Here is a 17,425-nt window from a genome sequence, read left to right as displayed (position 1 = left end):
TTCGAAACGCGTCGGCAGAACGGAGATAAAAACTAGAACTATTTATAATTATTGATTTACAGAACTATCGTTTAATATCTCTGGTTGATCGTGACTTTGTTCACTACTGTTCTCATCATTGTAATCACTGATGATTAATAAGGCGAAGAGTTGATATTTGCCCTTGGAACAGTTAAAAATAGAAATGCATAAGTCATGCTGTGTACAGTGAATGTATAATTGTATATATATGTAATAATGTTTTTTGGTAAATGTTTTGTATAAGTTCATTTCATTTATATATGTGATATATGTGTTGTGTTGTCTTTCTGACATAAACCAATGATTTTTTTCAAAAAAAGGATTTAAAGAAAAGGTAAAAAATAAATATACCTAACATATCAAAAATAATATTGATGTGTTGCTTATAATTCATAGCAAACTAAACAAAGTGGGTTGGCATTTTTTCTTGTTCATAGCCCCTCCCAAGATGGCATCTGTCAAACAGCCCTACCGAGTGGTGGAAAGATGGGCTCCCCTCAGAACAGAGCCTGCAGTGACCCGGCCCCCACCCTACCTTTTGGCAGCGGCTACAGTGGCTAACAGCAACACACCGTAGCAACACACAGTAAGTCAATTATTGATTATAGCAATTAATTGCACAACCTGCAACATGCAGCAGTGTACTTGTAAAAAACAGTGACAATGCTAGATGGACATGTTGTGGAAGTGTTTGGTTCGCTGGGAATTGAGTTCTCCTTCTGGAGATCATTGCTGCTGACAGTGACAGGACATGTTCCCCTATCCAAGATGGTGATGCTTTCCAGGCTCTTCTACCAATTCACTAACCTGCCTCTACTGAAACTGAAGACAATATTTCAGGTATGAAACAGACTCCTGGCAGAGTTGATTTGAAATTGAGATAGATGTATATGGGCAATTGCCCAATCCAACATACTGACGGCACAGGGTTGTCTAAATACACCTGACTTTGAATTGAATTATTTAGCAGCACAGCTACAGTGGGCTGCAAGCTGGCCAAGTGGCAAATATATCTAAAAGTTAGGCTCTTTGATGACACAGGCCAGTGGGAGTCAACTATATCCTCTTTTCCTGCCTGAGATCAGTGTTCAACAGACTTCCCAGATTAATACTAGTGGCATTGAGATGGTACCAAAAGTGATTAAACATGACATCTCAGATTCAGCCTAGGATCCTGGGATACCCCTGGTGGGCTCTCAAACAAGATCAATATTTCACCATATACTATATGAGATAGGAGGATATTATTAACTTGGATATATAGGGTCTCCTCAGACTAACCAGCATCTCGTTAGTAAGCCTGCGGAATAGGTGGAAAAGCAGACCTCAGCACAGGGAATAATGAGACTGAATGAAAAACAATTGACTTACCCACACAACGTCTCCCATAATACCAAGTTCCAATACATTCAGTTAAATCTATTACCTATCACCTATCGTACTCTGCAAAACATTAGCAAAATATATTGCCAGCGGCGGCTTCTCCTGTTGAGCAGAGGAGCGTCTCCCCCTCTGCTGAGGGGACAGAGAATGGGGAAAATTAAATAGAATAAAATTACTTTATTACCATTTTATTTTTCCCTTTCCAGCTGAGCTGGTTGTGAGGTTGGAGCCATTGCTGCATACTGGCAGCAGGGGGGAAGAGTGGTGCACAAGGTTAAAGTGCGCGTGTTTTTTTGGTTAGCTGTCTTGCGACGGCCAGCCTGACATGCACACTTTAAACTTCTCCAACCCAGGAGTCTTGGACAGCCGGGTGCAGAGAAGGCACAGGCACCCAGTGCCTGAAAGAACACTAATCCAGCCCGCTCCAATCAATCCTGGTGCTACTCTCATGCTGGTTAACAGCATGAGAGCAGCATCTGGACTGGTTAGGGGAGTTGGCTGGGGCCTGCGCTGGATGACGAGAAGAACACCAGGATCTGAGGGCCTGCAGCAAGCAAGGTGAGTGAAGGTTTATTTTACTTTATTTTATGTTACCTGGATCACCTATATGCATTACATTAACGTTTTAAAGTTAAACGTTGCTGTAATGCATGTCAGCCATTTAGTTAGTGTTTGCCAATGTTATTTTCTCTGGGTCGACACATCACCTTTCTCCCCCCCTACGTTTAATTGATGGCAGCCTCTCGATTTGTCTCGGCTGTGCATTCCTCCAGACAGGTTACTATCTGACGCAAAGTTAGGGCTTTCCCTGAAGTGGAAGAATTTTGAAAGTCAGTCACAGAGGTGCTGTCAGAGGTCTTGGGACGGGAAGAACTCTTGGGCTTCCCACCATCCTAAAGAAGGTGGATCCAAGCTTCTGGATCTCACGCTTTTAATAGCGAAGAGGGCTATCACAATGGCATCTAAAGCACAGGACCTCTTCCTGTTATTTGATTCAAGGATGCTTCAAAAAGATGGACAGGGGCTGAGAAGATAGCAAGCACCACATAACGAAAAAAAAAAAGGGGGCTGAGGAAGCACCAACAGCGCAACAATAGGACTATTTATTCTCTTTCCTTTCCCAACTAAGGAAGAATGACAACAAACCCCTGTGACCAAGCGACTGTTATATAATAGAAAATAGTTAATTAAGCTATACTACAGAACTCTGAAGAAGGGGATTGCCTTTCCCATAGTCAATGATTCTTTAATAACCCTTAAAGTTTCTGCTTACCTCTCAATACAACAGTACGTCTAAACCCACTGACTTGACCTTGGTCCACAACTGAAGGTTTTGTTGGTGTCAATGACATTGTACTTGCAATGAATGTAGCTTATTTTGGCTATGGCGTCAGCTAAAGAGCTAATGCGATACCAGTATTCTGTTGGAGAGGGTGCATAGCTGATGCACTGATATACTTGATGAGTATTTATCCTGACTTAATTGATTGAAAGTACTTGTTGGTTGAATGCCTGGATGCACAAAAATAGCAATAATTATTTTTTTGAACAAAAGACAGACAAATACTACTGTTGCTAAACAACCCCCATGCTCCAACTAGAAAATAAACGCTCCTGCCACAAGGCTCAGAGCAAGGTACTAGTGCACAAACGGATTGGTATATATCCCGACATTCATTCCATTCGTGATGATAGCAACAGGCCAGTACAGGTGCACTATAACTAGCTAAAAGCCCATCTCAGTGCACAGTTCACCAGCTTCGGTTGAAGGGATCCTTGACATGCAGCTCAAAACTGAGTTCACTAGGGAACTGGGCCCAAATGGGGTGGTTTGAGATCAATGCAGTTAGAAAAATCCAGTAACTGTATCCCCTTTATGGTAGGAGCGTTATTGGAATCAGGTTTCTAAGGGTGCCTCTCAATATTGCTGAGGAACACTTGACCTTGCCATACTCGCTAGGATTAGTCAAAGATAGGACTCCAATTTATTTATTTAACAGTTTCTTTAGCTGCACTCTCTCACACTTCGAGTATTCCACCTCCAGATCCTTCTTGCAAGTTCCAGAAGGCAGAACGTTGGTGAATGCAGAAAGGGGGTCTCATTGGAATCCATCAGTACATTGGCAACATAAGACTGGGATACTGAATGTGTTGGCAAGAACCGGACATTGTCTGTACAATATTTCTAAAGGACACAATTGGTTAACCTTTCTAATGTGTGAGCTGCCTGAAGACTTTGGTGCTATAACTATTCTTAAAGTATTGTTTAGTTTTGGTGTCCGAAGCACAGACCTATGGTCAAAGAAATTGGGGCTTCTGTTCTTGAGAAGGGAGATAAAGTGTTCTTAACCAGCGTGTCTAGACCTATGTCATGAAGACAATCAACAAGACTGTCTCATGTTACCCTCACACACCCTCAAGGGGATGTCATGCTTCATCATAGGGCGGTACTCCTCATTGAGCGGCGTTGCAATACCCTACGGGCCCCCCGAAGGGTCACTATGGCCCTGGTAGTTGTTGCACACTTCTACCAGGGTTCCTTTTAAACCTCTAGGGTAGCATTTACCTGTTATAGGTTTTTAGCTACGACAGGGCAGTCCACTTATTAAATGATAGTTTGTGACCTCCCCTTCCAGTTTTAACTCGCAACCATGTTCCACTCCTCCACCTCACCAATCACCTCACTTGCACGCATCATACGACATCTCTTAACAAAAGATCTCTGCCACAGCGACCCTTCGGGGGACCCGTGGGGCATTTCAGCACTGGACTGACGAGGACACCGCCATATGATGAAGAATGACATCCTCTTTGGGGTGTGTCAGGGTAACATGAGACAGTCTTGTTGGCTTTCCTGATGAGATAGGTCTAGAAACACCTGTTAGGAACACTTTTTCTCCCTCCTCAGGAACAACAGTAGCCCTAATTTCTTAAAAAGTCTTTGATGTACCCATAGGAGCACGGGCTCTGAATCTTCTAAACTAGCTCCAAGTGCCCCCCCTCACATCTGTCTCCAAGAGAGGAAATTAATTGAAACACAGACCTATGGTCGTTAGGTATTCCATGTGTTACTAATTACCAACTTGTAGAAAGCGGAGACTTTTTAGGGGTGAGAAAAGGACTTCTGCGTAGTGAGGTGATTTTTAAAAATGTGGTACTTGTTGGGGAGTTTATTGAGACACTGGTAGAAAGTAGAAAGTGTTTGTAAACCATGAGTAGTTCAGTGAATGGGAATTAGGTTAGGGATAGTGCATGTGTGCCTTTGTGGAGGTTGACTATCGAATGTAAATAAGTTTACTTTCATCCCACGCTTGTGCATGTAGAAGCATTACAGAGACCTGGGCCATAAAACGAACAGCTGTGCTGTCTACCACAGATCTGTGAATCCGTTTCTATGCATTAGCAGTTTCTAATGCGCAAACATTTAAAAAATGATTTATCTGAGTTGGTGCATTAACTGCAGACTGCGCAGTTCGGAAAGAATGAGCAATTGACTGTCTCTCTGGTGATTTGGTGGACTGTGAGAGTACCATGTCGGAAAAACGAGTGGAATTATCTGTAGCGAAAGAGAGTATTTGCTTCGAAGATATAAAGTAATGTCTCAATCGGATTTAAGAGAAATAATTAAGAAGTTGTGCCACGGGGGGCATTAGAGTGTATGCAGTACTAAAAGGAGATATTGTAATGCATATTGGTGGCGACTGGCGAGGTGTTAATATGCAGGAAAAGAGAATGGTGACAAATTGTAGTCTGTGCCAATCACCTGACAAGTCACAACAAATCTCAGACCTTAGTTTATAGCTTTGTTTTGTCCTAGATTACCTTGGGAGAGAAGGACAATATATATAATTTTGACAATACAGGCAGATTTTCCTTTCACAAAAGTACGTAATTGTAATGATGTATTATTTCAGCAAGTAGTCAGAGCCACTATTGTGAATAGTGAGTGCACATGGCTGGGAAATATTTCAAAGAAAGACAATGCCAACATAGTTATCAAGCACAATTCAAATCTGATGTCATGCAAAACGTTTCAAGTGGATTAGGAATAAAACATTTTGGGCCAGATGTAGGAAGCCTAATACCGGCCGGTAACGGCCGAAATGACCAATTTTCTGCCGTTACCGGACGGTATTAGGCTTTTCAGATGTAGGGGCCTAATTTATGGATTTGGGGCCAGATGTACGTAGTCCCCGATTACCGATTCTTAAATACCGAATCATACCGATTCGGTATTTAAGAACTGGCAATCGGAATGTAGGTATATTTACCGAATCAATTACCGAATCGGTAAGATTCGGTAATTACCGAATCGGTATTTACCGATTCGGTAATTGCCATTGATTCCTATGGGCCTTGGCCCATAGGAATCAATGGCAATTACCGAATCGGTAAATACCGATTCAGTAAAATTACTGAATTTACAAGGGGGACAGAGTGTCACTTTGACACCCTGTTGCACCCCTGATTCTGGCTTGTGTGCAATGTGACACGCATACATGCCCTTAGGGCATGTATGTGTGCCACATGGCACAGGTGTACATGCACAGATGTGCATGTACACAGGAATTCGTAATTTACCATGCCATAGTATGTCATGGTAAATAACGAATTCCTAAGGGCCGGTGGCACTATTTTTAGTGCCACCTACATCTGGAATCACCGATTCGGTAAATATACTGAGTCGGTATTTTACCGAATCTGTAAATTTACCGAATCGGTAAATTTACAGATTCGGTAAAATTCGGGCCCCCTACATCTCAAAAACCAATTACCGGTCGGTAACGGCCAAAATCGGCCATTACCGAAGGTAATTGGCGACCTACATCTGGCCCTTGATAATTTACTGAATCGGTAATTTAAGGAATCGGTAAATTACTGAATTCTTAAATACCGATTCGGTAAATTACTGAATCCTTAATGTAGGAAGCACTCAAGTGAGTGCTTTTCACTTGTAAGGATTCATTATTTACCACCAACTACAAGTTGGTGGTAAATATCAAAAACCCTAAAAAAAATCAATTTTGTGCTTGTTTCATCTGTGCCATGTGGCAGACATACATGCCCTTAGGGCATGTATGTGTGCCACATGTGCACCCATGCACTATACAGGGGTGCAACAGGGTGTCAATGTGCCACCCTGCCACCCTTGTAAGTCTACCCCCTTTTACCGATTCGGTATTTACCAAATCGGTAATTCTCATTCATTCCTAAGGGCCTCCAGGCATATCGGAATGAATGGGGAATACCGAATCGGTATTTACCAAATTTTACCGATTCCGTAAAATTTACTGAATCATTAGCTACATATCATTTACCGATTCTAAAATACTGAATCAGTAAAATTCGGTATTTTAGAATCGGTAAATTATATTTACCTACATCTGGCCCTTTGTGACTTCTCTGTGTCATTCATGAAAATGGGATGGTAAAACAATTTAATTGGGGAATAATAGATGCATGATAACTGTCCGTGAAAGTAATGTTATCATAGAAGGGCGAGGTTTTGAAGATGTTCTAGGCTTTTAGGACAGCAGCTTATATTACCACTAGGATTTCTCCTTTTGCCGTAAGTAGATAGAATGCTGAATTCATGCATTATGCTTGATTGGATAAATATTCCTAGAAGAATGGAATGGGAGGTGAATGATGTGAGTTTAGAGTGAAGGTTGTACAGGAGAGGTATAAACATTCTCTCGATGAGAAGAAATTAAACAGCTGAGAAATAGTGGTTCAGTGGGTAACAATGAAGAAGGCAGTACCCCTGGGAAAAAGTGAGTCAATTTCAGTGATTCCTTATAAGTAGTGAATGTTTTACAAAATGTGGTTAAGTAAATTTATAAAAAATTGTCTGACATTTGAGTAGAATTTAAGGGTGAGAAAAAACAATAGTGAGATGAGCATCGATGTGTTTGGTGTCTGAGAGGGTCAGGGTTTTTGTAAATAAAAATTGATAGGTGAAGAAATGTTAAATATGATTCGAATAGGGGGGCGTGGCTGGCAGCCGAACATGGCGGCAGCATAGAGGACTAGCTCCGGCGGGGAAGCGACCTCTCCATCTATCCGCACGATAATCCGTGACTGTTTGTTACCTCCAACGGCGGCACCGAACGCCCGGGACCGGGCGGGACTGGCGGCAGGTCTCCAGACGATAATCGAACATTGAATGCCGGAGTTATCGTCGAAAGTTGAATCGACCGGAGCCTAGGCCCACCTCCGGGCCCTCAAGTGCTAGCTGAGTCCGACCGGAAGTGCAGCCTGCCTGGCAGCCGCAGACAGGAAGTGGTCGGTGCAGGAGCCCCACGCCCAGTAACGGTCCTGTCCTGCGTCATTCGACTCGCTCTCTTCAGCGACGTCTCATTGGAAGGGTGGCCGCAAACTACCGAAGCCACCGACCACACTTTGCCCGACAGACCGTGTAAGAGTCTAACTTTTAACGACAGAGGTCCTTCCATCCGGCACCGGGAACAGCGCGGCAACAGCCCGTCTACCTGGCACCCCACCGGACCGACGAACTGTATTCCCTCCGTGACCGAACGATGGCCGGGAAAGGTGTGAAAGGCGGCACAACCCAGACTCGTATTGACCGCTTCACCAGCGACAGGACCGCTTCCCCTCCGGCGGAGGGAAAAACTCCCCCTGTGAAACCAGGCGAGTCCGGGGGGCCGAAGAAGGCGACACTGGACGATATCATGAAGGCTCTCACTCAGGTCCAGGCAACGGTGGGCTGTATCTCAACAGAAATCACCCTAATCCGCGCTGACTTTCATAAAATGGCGGAAAAGGTAGGCTCTCTGGAGCTCGTCACGAAGTCGCTGGTGGAGGATGTCTCGGAACTGCAGACGGCCATGGAAGCGGTCATGGCCGAAAACAAGCACCTTAAGGACAAACTCGACGACCAGGAGGGCCGCTCCAGGCGAAACAATGTGCGCATTCTTGGCATTCCGGAGTCAGAAGGTGTGAGGGCTACGGATCTCTATGTGGAGGAACTCATTAAGACTCATCTTAAACCCAAGGGCCTGTCGGCCTTCTTTTCTGTGGAGCGAGCCCACAGAGTCCCGGGTGGTCAACCGAAACCAGGGGCCGCGCCGCGGCCGATCCTAGCGAGACTTTTCAACTTCCGTGACCGGGACATCATCCTGCAGGCGGCACGTGTCTCGCCGCCGGTGAAAATTCTTAACTCAACGGTAGCTTTCTTCCCGGATTACACGGCGGAAGTGGCCAGGCGGCGAAAGACATTCTTGGACATTAAAAGAGAACTTAGGAAACGGGAACTCCCATATTCTATGATCTTCCCAGCCAGGCTTCGGGTGGTGGCGGAAAATAGAACATGGTTTTTTGATGACCCAAGCACTGCACGAGACTGGCTGGACGGCTGGCGTCCGGCTTCCCACTCTCGTCGCCCTGGACGGACTAAGACCGGCTCGCCTCACTCTGATTCCACCGCTGCAGGTGCCGAGGGTACGAACAGTGGCAGAAGTTCTCCGATACGAGACGAAACTGCTTTGAGTCCGGAGGTGGACCCTTGACCACATGTGTGCACTGTAAAAGTTTGGTACTGTGGCTGGAACCGTCATGGACACTGGGCCGAGGGCCTCCGTGGAGGGAATGAGGGGCCGCTGATTCCGGAGCGCTCCTCACCCCCAACGAGCAAGTAACTGTGTGTTTTCTTTGGGGTGGGATGAAGCACTCTGCTAGATTGGGGTGGCGGGCAGTTTGGAGTCCGTGTAGCAGGGAAGCAGGGAGGGTGGGGTTGTTGGGAATGGGGGGGTTGTGTTGGTTGTTTAATTTGAAATGTTTGGCTCAACTTCTTATCTTGGTACTGCTAGTGTTCACGCTTGACCGTATTCCTTACACCGGGTATATCGCCTCTGCTCCTCGATCACTGTATCGGTACTCACACACGCTTAGTTACGATGGCCTGGGGTTTCCCCTATTTGTTATGCCTCCGCCCCGCCCTCTAGGGCGCTCAACTGTCCGATCTCCCGCGGCCTGCTGTAGTAACGCATGACACTGGGGTGGGGGCGGTACCACCGCTTCGGGTAGTGTCCTGGAATGTGCGGGGGTTGGGTGATAAAGTGAAGAGAGGGCTGGTCCTACAATGTATTAAGAGACTGAACTGTGATATCGCCCTCCTCCAAGAGACACATTTAGTGGGGGTTGCCTCCAAAGCCCTGGATAGGAGAGGATACCGTATGCTGATACACTCAGACTTTACTTCGGGATCCCGGGGAACTGGGATATGGGTAAAAAGGACGTCACGTTTCATTCACCACTCCACAAAAACAGATCAACATGGCCGCTTCGCGGCGGTGTGTGGACAATGGGAGGGCGTGCCCATCAACGTGGTGTCTGCGTACATCCCGCCGGCGCTACATTCATCGGCACTTCCGGCCCTGGGTAAATTTCTTTTGGAACTCCCGGAAGGGGATTTGTTAGTGGGCGGAGATTTCAATGCATTGGCTGATTCTGATATGGACAGGTTCCCGGCTCGCCCCCTCCCTACTGGCCCAACGAAATTCAGGGACTTCTTAGAGGCACAGGGTCTGGTAGACATTTGGAGGCAGCTTCACCCTACTGATCGCCACTATTCATACTATTCCTCCACTCATGCTTGCCTGTCGCGCATAGACTATTTCCTCACACTGGGGGGCGGTAAACTCACTTTTGACAATGTACACATCGCACCACGGGGTATTTCAGATCACTCTCCCCTGCTCGCTACGCTGTCCTGCTCTGCCACGGCCCGCACGCGTCTCTTTCCCATCTACCCTAGCTATCTTAAAACTCCCCCGATCCGAAAATCCCTTAAAACTGCCACTAAACTTTACTTCCAGGAGAACTCCGGATCGGTGTCCTCGCCGACGGTTCTCTGGGAAGCATACAAGACGGTGCTCAGGGGCCAGGCCATTTCGACCATAGCCGACCATAAACGCAAACAGAAACTGGAAATGGTCGAACTGGAACTGCAATTAGAACAAGCAAATGCGACCCACATGGCCACACCGTCAGAGGCCACCAGGCACGCGCTGACTCTCTGCCAGCTAAAACATGACGACTTTCTCCGCCGTAGGGTGTTGGAGCGGATCGAATCGACGGCATGCAGAGTTTATGATGTAGGCGACAAAGCCAACAAGTTGTTGGCTTGGTTGGACAAAAAGCGGGACGGAGGCAGGCATATCCTGCAGTTGCAAGACCACACGGGGACGCTTCACACGCACCCTCCCAAGATAGTTGACCTCCTGGCAGACCACTTTCAATCAGTTTACACCCCAGAAGTGGTGGTCACGCCGAGACAGGCAGAACTGGCGCTCCAAGAGGTTGAGGTGGAGGGGCTAACGCCGGAGGCGCAAACCGAGCTGGAAGCGGATCTCACGGTGGAGGAACTCCGTATGGCGATAGGCGCACTGCACACGGGCAGAGCGCTGGGCCCGAACGGGATCCCAATCGAATGGTTCCAAACGATGTCCGACACACTGGGCCCACCGCTACTGGCCATGTTCGAGAACTGTCGTGAGTCAGGAACGCTGCCATTGGATCAGCGCCTGGCAACGATAGTAGCTATCCCAAAACCTGAGAAACCTCCAGAATGTTGTGCGTCCTACCGCCCGATCTCGCTACTCAATGCAGAGGCGAAGATCCTGGCGAAGGTGATCGCTAATCGACTGACCCCACACCTTGGCCAGCTGATCCACCCGGACCAATCCGGCTTTATGCCTCACAGGAGTACAGCATTAAATCTCCGTAGAGTACACGGCGCGTTGGCGCGTGCGCACTCCTTGACAGAGCCAGCAGCCATCCTGTCGCTGGACGCCAGGATGGCCTTCGACATGGTGGAGTGGCAGTACCTGTTCGCAGTCCTGCACCGGATGGGCTTCGGTCCGAAGTTCCTATCCTGGATCCGACTACTCTACACAGGCCCAGTAGCTCACGTAGCGGCCAATGGCCATATCTCTCGGGCGATCTCCTTGGCGCGTGGAACCCGCCAGGGCTGCCCCCTCTCCCCATTACTGTTCGCGTTGGTCCTTGAACCCCTCGCGATCGTCCTCAGAACGACACCACTGTTGAGGGGCATCAGGTGGACGGAGACCTGGGAAGATAGAATATCACTGTATGCGGATGATATGCTGGTGTACATATCGGCACCCGAATTGAGTGTCCCGATTTTACTGGCGCTTTGCGACAAGCACGGTGCGGCCTCTGGTTACACAATTAACTGGACGAAATCGGTCCTTTATGTACTGAAGGGCCCTCGCCCAGTCCTCCCGGACCATTGTCCGTTGGTGGTGACAGATGTTTCCTTCAAATATTTAGGTATCCATGTCACTAACGATATGACCGTCTTCACCAACCAAAATCTAGCGCCCCCCCTCCTCCGTTTGAAGGCAGACGTGCGGCACTGGTCGTCCCTGCCGCTCACACTTTTAGGCCGCGCTGCGCTGTTCAAAATGATGGCGCTCCCGCGCTTCCTATACGTCTTTGAGAATGCGCCTGTCGTGATTCCGCCCTCCTACTTCCAGAAGATTACCGCGATGGTTACCACTCTACTTTGGGGTGAGCGTCCCCCGAGGATAGCGCACCTCAAACTGAACCGCGGCTGGTACGATGGTGGCATTGCGCTACCGAACGTACAGTTTTATTACTGGGCGTCCCAACTTAAGGTCCTTAACCAATGGATCCATGCACCACACACTGACCCGGCGTACATGGCGGACAGGGCCCAACTCGGGACACAGAGTCTCCTGGCCCCCCTCTATAACCATAGTCTACTCAAGAACCTGATTGGGCCCACTAAACACACAATCACCCTATGGTACAGGGCACTCACCAAGCTACAGTGGAAGGGAGTCATTACGAAGCTTACCCCGCTTTGGGACACTAAAAAACTGGGCTGCCTGAGGACCAGTAAAGGGTTCACCCAATGGGACAATATAGGCATTTCTACGGTGGGGGACCTCTGGACGTCCACTGGGGTGATACCATTCGAGCAACTCCAACAACAATATGAGCTGAGCCCCACGGAAACATATAGGTACGTCCAAATCAGGCACGCTCTCCTGGCGGTGTTGGAGCCGGGAACCACAATCCCGGAATCCTCGCCCCTAGAAGACCGGCTCCTCACGGATTACATGCAAACGAAAGCCACCTCACTCACCTACCGTAAATTGCTGAACAATCTCCCTGACCCCTTACAGACCCTGCGAGAAAAATGGGAGGATGCGCTGGGCGCTATGGATGAGACGGACTGGAACGCTGCTGTAGCATCCCCGAGGGAGGCTGGGGTTTCCGCAAGGTTCAGACTCATACAACTGAAAATACTGCACAGAACGTACTACACGAGGACCACCCTACACAAAATGCACAGGGCTGACTCCCCTCGTTGTCTTAGAGGATGTGGGGAGGATGGCACACTACTGCACACGTTGTGGGGCTGCCCTCTCATTGCCCGGTACTGGCAACAGGTCATGCGCACGATTTCCCAGGCCCTTGACACTTCCCTCACACCCGAACCGCGCCTCTGTCTTCTGAATGTTTGGGAGGGCACTGATCTTAACCTCAGACAACGGCAGTGGGTTACAATTGGAACAATGCTGGCTAAGCGTGATATCGCACAGAGATGGGGGGTGGCTGAGTTACCTACCTTGTCGCTATGGTGTCAAAATATGGACAAACTGATGTTAACTGAACGAACTGTCTACAAAATGAGAGCGAATCCAAGGAAATGGAACGGGGTGTGGGAGGCCTGGAATAGATACAGAGGGGACATGTGTGACCCGCTTCAGGAGGCTGAAGACGAAGACTCGGAAGATGAGGAGGAGATGATTGGCTAACCTGTGGGCTGCCACGGGGCAAGACTACTACTGTACTCATATAGTGGGAACTCCTGCTCACGTCCTGCGGGGGGTGATGGGGTTAGGCCTGGGTGGGGGGTCGGTGTGTTCTACTAGCGTATTCTGTTCTATATTGCTTCGCATCTAAGCACTATTATTGGGCCACTTTGTTTGGTTTGTTTTTCAACGTTTTATACATGGAACAGTTAGCGAAAATGTTATTTAAAAAAGTAAAACTTCATGACTCCGATGTTTCTCTCCTGATGGTCTGCCGTATCATCCTCATCCTTTGCTGCCGGACCGGAGGGTTGTCGGCTAAATAGCTGTGTATTGCTACGGGACATCATGTTCCTTTCTCCTGTCATGATTACTGTGTAATTGTCTTGTTGTTAAATGGATGATGAACATCAATAAAAGTTTTTACACCAAAAAAAAAAAAAAAAAAAAAAAAAAATATGATTCGAATAACCAAGTGCATCAAGAATGGTGAAAATGGCAGTGGTTATGTTCTGAATGAACTGAGGGAGAGAATGTATGTGGATGAGCAACCTGTGACTCTACAGAGGAGTGACCTAAGGTGTACATTTTGGATGCTTTGTTTTTATATTGTGAAGGAAGTGACCCGATTAGGGCTACCCGGGTCACTCGCAACCACCTCTAAGCCTTCCACACAAATGAAAAGTCGGTCAGACAGTAAAGAATACAAACCAAAGTGATTTATTAGTCATACACTTGAGCAGAGTCCAGTTTGACCAGCCTCATTGGATTGCTGCAGAGGGGACTGACCTCCGACAACATGGGAAGGTGTAAAATACATTTCCAGCATCCCTAAAGACCAGCCCAGACTGGATTTTTCCAGTTGGGAGCTAAAGATCAAAGGAGGCTCAGAGGATGAGTTACAATCCTGGGACCATGCACACTTTATCTTGTATTCAAGGTTACTCTCCCTGCCCTCGCCTCTCTGAGCAGTGGGAGCGAGCCTATCTAGTCAGAAAGGTATGCACTAATAAAACATTCTATTAATTAGCACAGCAAACTCAGCCTTGGAGAAATACACTAACAGAGGAACAGTGCCAGCTGTTTTTCGGTGAAGCAAACACAAAGTGAGACAGGAGTTAGTTTTCGATCACTGCTCAAAATGGCGGCTAAATACAAAATGGTGCAGCAAATGCTAACTTAAGTCATACAGTGTATGGGATATTCAGAAAAAGCTATTTTCTAATCCAACAACTGCTTATTGCTTTGGGTTGTGTTTTTAAGTGTCTTTTAAGTTGGTTTGAGTGAATAAAAGAATTTGCATGTGTTGTACATAGCATAATGTTTGCTATGTCTTTTTAACTCTAAAAAGTTTACGCATTGCACAATATTTGTGAAGTGATGCTCTAACATTTTCAGTTGAGTTCATATGTCTTTATTTCAAATTATTTTCATCATAAAAGACGATACATAATAAAATACATCTTTATAAAAGATAAAAATTGGAATTAGTCTAAAAAACATTAGAAAAGATGTGTATGCACACATGGCCATTACATGGTAACATATTAAAAAAGAAATATTTAGAAGTGAATTAAAATACATAGGAAAGACAAGGTAACAAGGCTACATAAAACCAGTCGGATGGTTACATTTTATTCCTTATAATCCACACCCATCCTAAGAACTTCGCTACCGCAATTCCAATGGGTTCACTAGTCTCCGTCCTAATAATCCTTAAAGCTTCCAACCCGACCCTGGTACCCATATTACGGCAGATGGGTTTAAGCCATTTTGCTTGAGAGGCTACATACGCCGGGCATTAGAAAAATATATGTCCGACGGATTCCTCGTGGACAGGGCACCAACGGCAGAAAGCGGCCTCCTGGCCCTTCCATCTTTTGGTAAATAATCTGGTGGGAAGCGAGCCGACCCCTAGCTGGTGATACAGTTTCCTGTCGCTAGGCTTGGTGATAATGTCCCAATAATCTTCCAAGAGAGGGTCGAGTTTATGCTCCAGAAACAAACCGGACAAAGAAGTTGCTGATGTTTGGCAGATTTGTTTCTGGCGGACAGCCGACCAGTACAAGCTTTTAAATACTTTTTTGGAAGGAAAACTGCCATTAACAGGGTCAGTCCACAAATTCCTCAAGCCCATGGTCTCCAGGAGGAGTCTAACCTGTTTGAACCAGGAGATATTACCAGAACCCATTATGGACCTAACATCCAAAATAGATTTTGCAAAAAGAGCCAGTTCGGGGGTGGTCCAAATCCTCCTCCAGAGGGCCACTTGCTTGAAACGAGCAATATCATCTATAGAGTGACTGCCCAAATCCATTAACAGCGGTATGATGGGACTAGAACAGGGAAGGCCAGTTAAGTTCCGTAGAAATTTATTCTGGTCTTTGACCAGGGGAGAAAGGTCTGCAAAACCCCAAAGGTCCGCTCCGTACAAGATCGCTGAACCTATCCTGAGGTTAAAGATTTTTAAGGCAGGACCTATCATTTTCGTCTGCGATGATCTCTGTTCTTTGACCAGGCACCCTGAGAGCTGGGCAAACTTGAGAGATAAGGTATCGATCTGGGGTTTCCAACTCAATTTTCTCTCTAGAACAATCCCCAATTACATTCTAAATTACACAGTTGGTTGTTCTTGCCAGCATTTGATTTACCTACCACCACACAAACTCGCTACTGTAGGCTGTTGGGCCTCTATGACTACTTCAACATGAGGTTGAACTATCCCACAGCAAAATCATAATTAACATTTAGCAGCTGAGCTGACGTCATGCCAGAAAGAGACACAAGATACCAAAATATTAACCTGTATGTCTACAGGCCAAGAAGCAAATCACCAATTGATGCTGTGGTGGAGTATCCACCGCAGTCGAGTCATATACAGGTTACATAAATAACAAAAGCTGAAAAGCAAGAGGTGAAAGATACACTCTCCAAACAATGCATCTTTCTTCATCTAGTAGCCGAGATTTTGCGCCACCAAAGAGAGGCACAAGATCTGTGCCTGATAAAAGTAAAAAAGAACAATAAACCAACTGAATAAATCCATGACTGCAAAGACTCAAATATTTCACCAACTACCAAAGCTGCCAGAGAGAAACTATGGGGCCTATTTAGCATCAATTTTTTGACGTTATTGCGGCTATTTTTTTATTGCCTTATTTACAAGTTGTCACTTGTTCGGCTGGGCGGCAGGAGGCGCTGGTGTACTGATGTCGCAGAAGGTGTGTTTGCAGTTTTGACAGTTGTGGGGTGCAAGAATTCTACAGTGTTGCTAGATGGCAGGAGGGTCCTTGGAACTGTGCGCGGTCCAGGGGCAGACAGACGGCGCAGACGGGCTTGCCTTTGGCACACCAGTGGTACGCCCACTGCGCATGGCTGCATGAGGCTGCCATTATGTAGTGCTGCATAGGGGATTTGACAGCTTGGAGGCAGGAAACACAGGAGAGGACCCTGGTTGGGGAGGGGACGCTGGGGGAGCGGGGATTGATATATTTTTTTAATTCTTACCTCAAGTCCGGGTCCCGTGTCTTCTGTGCTCCATGTCTCCTGAGTCTGCTTCCAGGAACAGGAAGCAGGCAGCCGAGCTCCCTCCCCTAAGCCAATCAAAACACTGCAATGCAGAGCTGTGATTGTTCTTGAGCGCCGTGCCGAGACATTCAGCCAAGGGCTGGAGGGGTGGGCATGTTCTCCATGCAGGCTGTAATGCAACCTTCATTGTGAACAGGGATATGCACATAACTGCTTTGGGCGGCCTGAGAGGGGCGGCCAGTCAGTGCACACTTGAGTGGGCATACCACTCCGCCCCTGCCCTGCTCCGTGGGTAGTGCAGCCCCACCCTCCCTCCCGCCCACAAAAGAAACATAGCATGAGTACATCAGTAAGTTATCATGATGTTATGTTTCCTCTACTTGCACTGCTTGAAAGCAGTGGGGTGAAGCCATCACCCACAGCTGCTAGGCCTGTGCCCGACTCGACCCCCTGCCCTCCTGCGCTACATGGTACAAAAAGGGGTGGTGATGGACGGAGCATCTGAATCAATCAAACACTCACACCCAGTGAAAAGATCTGGGTTTAATCCATCACCGTTCTTTAGCCCACTCTGCCACCCCAGTTCAGACATGGCTATATGCAAATCAGTCTGACCCTGTGCCTCATCGGAACAGTCCAGCCCGAACTGCCAAGCCACTGGGGGT

This window comes from Lissotriton vulgaris, chromosome 8 (assembly GCF_964263255.1).
Source record: "Lissotriton vulgaris chromosome 8, aLisVul1.2, whole genome shotgun sequence".
Lineage (NCBI taxonomy): Eukaryota > Metazoa > Chordata > Amphibia > Caudata > Salamandridae > Lissotriton > Lissotriton vulgaris.
Note: the sequence above shows the minus strand (reverse complement) of the source record.